Source organism: Fukomys damarensis, unplaced genomic scaffold, assembly GCF_012274545.1.
Source record: "Fukomys damarensis isolate Sample0158 unplaced genomic scaffold, DMR_v1.0_HiC HiC_scaffold_16, whole genome shotgun sequence".
In the NCBI taxonomy this organism is placed as follows: Eukaryota; Metazoa; Chordata; class Mammalia; order Rodentia; family Bathyergidae; genus Fukomys; species Fukomys damarensis.
The window spans coordinates 26,390,630-26,395,500 of NW_022900928.1; the positions used below are offsets into that span (position 1 = coordinate 26,390,630).

Below are 4,871 nucleotides of genomic sequence, written 5' to 3' on the forward strand. Positions count from 1 at the left end.
CCCCCCCACAGGTGCACACCTCTGCCACAACCTATTTACACACAGGCACCTGGCCCGGAAAACCCCACAGATCCAAAAGTGGACGCACGCTCGCGTGCACAGTCAAGAGACCTACTGGTAAGGATGGCAGCCCAAAAAACAAATCAGATGGGCCCACGGCTTGCAATTCCAGTGACCAGAGGCACACCGAAGCTGAACGCGCCGGACCCAGAGAAGTGTGCAAACCCAGCTGGAAGTTGGCCCAACCGACTTCAAGGTTCAAGGTTCACAGGAAGGCCAGACCTGAGCAAAATTGCCACTCCCATCTCATTTCTACCCAGGAGCTTTACCAGGACTCCTCTGACTCTTGGATCATTGTCTACAGCCTGCCCCTCCCTCCCTCCCCCTAGTTCAACAGCTCAACACAGATCTCCAGGGGACTAGATTAGGTCCACAAGTGCATCAGGCTCTAGTGCCCTGGGGCTCCCATGTCCCTGTCCAGGCAGAGCTGGCCTGAGCTCCATTGCCTCTGGAAAGATTTGTCAGCCAGCATTCCAGCCACCCCTTCCAGGCTGAGAGGTGGCCACCTGGCCTCTGGGTCCTAGTGCCAGCTCTGCCTTCAACTACTCTGTGTGAACTGAAGCCAGGAGACTACTCTGAGGCCAGGCAAGGATGAGTGTGGTGGCCTGTCTCTGAGACTGGCCCTGGGCCACAAAGGTCAGGGAGAGCCATAGTGAGATCCTCTGGACAGGCAGTAATAGGGCCCAATAAGTACCTGGCACTGGCTCAATGTCAGCACAATCCATGGCCATATGACCAGAGCCCAGGTCTCAGCCTCTCTACCCAGGACTCCTTGCTCTGCCCAGCTGCTCCCTTTCTCTCTGGGCTTTAGTTTCCCATCTACAGAAGGAAGGAATCAAAAGGCATCTCCTAGCCTCTGTCATCCAAGCTCTGAGGTGGAACAATTTTTTCTTACAGGTGCTAAGAGAAAACTGAGGAGTCAGCATGGTGGGTTCACAAATAGAGGTGTTTCTTCCTGAAGTGCTCAGGGCACTGAGATGTAAATCAGGCTGAATTTTTAAATGAGCTGGAGAGAACAGAGTCCTGACAGCAAGGGACCCCAAAGGGCAGTCTGCAAAGTGAATCCTATAAAATGAGTTGTAGGTCCCTGTGAGGTCCATGGGATGGCCTTAGATCTCCCTACCTCTCATCTGCAGTATGGGAAGTGGAGTCAGGCTACCACCCTGCTTCTACACCCACACTCTAGAAGTGTCTGGGAATGAGTAGGTGGCTAGGGGACTGGCTCTCAGCTGGGGAGGCCCAGACTGGCTGTCTGCTCTAACTCCTCTGTCCTGGCCTAACTCTACATGAGTCATTGCCTTCCCCAGGCCTCAGTGATTCTATTCTGACACTGTCACTTCCAGGTTGGTGAGAGACCCAAGATGATCCCACCAAGTCAAAGACTGCTTTTTGAACCATAGCCTCTGGGATCAGCCACATGGAAAAGATATGGCAGCACTGGCCTGGTGGTTCCTGCCTTTAGGGCCCTAATAACACACATCCCCTTGAACAAGAGGTAGCAAAGTACTAAACCTCTCATACCCACCGTTCAGTGCAGAGGAAAGAAGATAAGGCTGGATGACAGCAGGAGGTGGCAATGCAAACTGGCAGAACAACTTCCCCACCCCATTGCCCTCTCTCTGGCAATCCAAGAGATAAACCTGGAGAAGTATAGACGGCAAGAGCCAAATTATCGCTCACATCCAAACACCAAATAGTCAAAATGAATCTTCTGGGTCTTGGATCAGTAAAGGGGGGTGTTCTGGCACCCCTGGGCTCAGGCAGCAATGTTGAGCTCATCTCTGCATCTTCGACTCAGACCAGATTAGCTGGCCAGCGGGTGGGCAGAAAGCTATCCCTCCATCCTACTCATTCATCTGCCCCTATAAGCACCCTCCCCCAGGAATTCAGGCATCCCAGGCTCTGTCGCTTTTGACAGCCTCTTGAACATGACAAGTAGATCCACATCCCTGTCTCACAACACCCTAAGCAGCAGAGATAAGGGCCTGCTGCAAGAGGATAGACAAGTGACTCAGGAGGAGTGGGAGATGGTCTGAGGGTCTAGAAAGGAATCAGGACTGAGCTACCCCTGTTTCCCACTGCCTGGCAATAGACCTGGGTTCAAATTCTGACTCTACCACTTCCCAGCCATGTAACCAGAAGCAGGTGACATGCCCTCTCTGAGCGTGTTTCCTCATCTGGAATGATAATACCTTTGGAGAATTGCCGCAATGAAGAGTTGTATAGGTGCCAGTTTCACTTCTAGATAAGTAACCCAAAATATAACTGGAGGGTGGGGCAGGGCAGGGAAGAATGTATTATCAAAAATGTGTTCCAACAAAAAGTACTAAGGTAACATCTTGATATGGTTGGTAAGATTCTCGTGAAAGATTAAACAGTAGAAAAGGCTGTCAAAGTTTGACCTCTGCTCTGCCCCATTCAGCCTCGGTCCCTACTCCCTGTGGATGGAGGTGCCTCTGTGAGCCCTAGGGCAGAGCCCAGGTCTGGCTCCTCTCTGGGTCCAAGCTCCAGAAAGGGCATCACTCAGCAGGAGCAAGAATGGGTGTAGAAGGTGAGAGTGTGTTCAAGAAGGTGCTTAGCAAACTGAGAAGAAGCATCTTGGGAGTGTGAGAAACCATTACCTAGGGCACTGAGCCAGCCTGGGTCTTATTGTGCTCCATGCAGAGGCAAAGAAAGCAGCTGAGGTCGTGGGAGGGCCCTGAATCATACAGAAAATCAGTGCTTGTTGGAGGACTTCTAGTACCTCAACGCCATGACTCTAGGAATGGGAGTGAGGGGGTCATCAAACAGATTCCCTCCAGAGTGCTCACTGTCCCCATCAGCTGTTGGATCAGCACTAAGGGCACCAGCCTGGAGCCACCCCTTGACCACCATAGTCCTTAACACCCCACAGGTTCTTTACCAGATCAAGCGTTATCTGGCCCCACCTCTCAGATGGAAAACACAGGCGAAGCTAGCAGGGATAATCAAAATAAAACCCAGGTATCCTGGCTTCTAACTTGAGGATCCTATCCCCCATTACATACACCATTCCTTCCACTTACCTGCAGGGAGCTTGGTGCAGTTACCACCTTCTCTTAGCCTCAAGATTCAGCCTACCCCTAGCGCCTCCCACTCTGTCCAGTGTCCTGGACAGTGAGGGGCCTGCATAACTTGACTTGCTCCTAGGAGCCACCCCTACTCACCATCTAGCCAGACTGACAGATGTTGCCTTGAATGCCCCTCTGGGAAATGAGGAGGCCCCAGTGGCCCCCTTTCCCCCCACCCTTCCTTGGGGGTTACTTTGTGTGCCAGTTTGGGTGGAGCAGATTCCCTAGGTTGTCCTGGGAAACCAGGCAGCATTCTGGAGGCACTGTTCTAGAAGATGAGACAGTGACTTGTGTGATGTCACCAGGAATCAGCAGAGTGGACAGGTAGTTTCCTAGGCCCTCTGGAAAGATCCCTTGAGAGGAATGTGTCCTTTATAGCAGCAGTAAGAGTATATCCTAGTCCTACATGGACCCGGATCTAAGTATTTACCCAGGGTGGGTCTCCTGGCCCTACTGGGCCCCATGAGAAAACAGCCCAATCCTGCCCTGAGAGCTACTATAGGTCTAGGAAGCTACAGCCCAGTTACTCACATCACTCACATCCTCTTTCCTCCTGGTGACACTGTCATAACCACACACTGATATCCTGATGTCCTATCACAGGTACACACCATCGAGGTCTCACATCCGGCCACCCCAACACAGGTACCTGTTGTGTACAAAGTCACACACCAGTTCCCACACACACTTGGGTGTGCTGACACATCAGAGGAATTTGCACACTGCACCTAAGGAGGGCGATAAGCTGTCACACGTGTGTACACACATCCAGCTGTGCACTCCTTTCATTGAAGAGGCACAGGGCCAGGCTAAGTCTTCCCTACTCATTTTGTCTCTGCCTCACAGCAGCCTTAGGTGGAAGGTTGGGCACAGACCATTAGCCTCATTAGACAGCTAAGGGAAATAAAGCCCAGCAAGAGACAGAACCTATCTGAGGTGTCCCAGCAAGTAGCCCCCAGGGCACAAGAAGTCAAATTCTACCTGGGGCCAGGCTTGTCCCTGGATGTGTTCAAGCACCCCAGGCCTACACACAGCACTCAGGCCAACAAAGCCTCCTCAGCAATAGTAACAGCCTGGGGGTTTCTGGAGTGGACCCTTGATCTCTCCCATCCCCCTGAAGGGTGATCCTGATCTCACCCAGAGGCCTCTCTACTTCCAGGAGACAAAACTGTCCTGAGTCAGGACAGTAAAGACCCAGTTTTGAGATTAAAGGAACCAAAAGAAAGGAAGTTGTGTGGGTTGCCTTAAAGGAGTCATTGTTCCTGGGCTGGAGTTATTGCTCATCATTGGGTGTGGTGGCATATTCCTGTAAACCTAATACCTGGGAGAATGAGGCAGGAGAATCACTGCAAGTTCAAGGTGAGCCTGAACTACACAGCAAGACTGTCTCAAAAAAATAAAATAAAATAAAAGGAAGCCGGGTGTGGTGGCACATGCCTGTAATCCCAGCTCTGGGGAAGCTGAGGCAGGAGGATCGCTGTGAGTTTAAGACCAACCTGGGCTACATAGTGAGTTCCAAGTCAATCTCAACTACATAGTGAGACCCTGTCTCAATAAATAAATAAATAAATGAATGAATAAATAAATAAATAAAATAAAAGGACTAGACAATTGGAAGACATTCAAAATGACCCCACATGCCCAGCCTAAGCACAGAGGTCATGGGAGAGCCTGCAGTAGGCAGATGGATCCAGTACCTCTGCTAGAGAGTGCCAGGGCTGC

At 51.3% G+C, this 4,871-nt stretch overlaps 1 protein-coding gene across 2 annotated transcripts in view; it reads right to left on the minus strand.

Annotated features, from left to right (window-relative positions):
• Nucleotides 1–3,381, minus strand: part of Stard10 (StAR related lipid transfer domain containing 10) — a 29,064-nt gene extending 25,683 nt beyond the window's left edge. The window contains exon 1 of one of the 2 annotated variants that reach the window (XM_010603228.3): nt 3,246–3,381. The gene's annotated coding sequence lies outside the window, so the exon portion shown is untranslated. Of the gene's footprint in view, nt 1–115; nt 244–3,245 lie in introns of those variants that run through there. The other variant, XM_010603229.2, reaches the window with a different exon arrangement.
• Between the last annotated feature and the right edge of the window lie 1,490 nt (nt 3,382–4,871).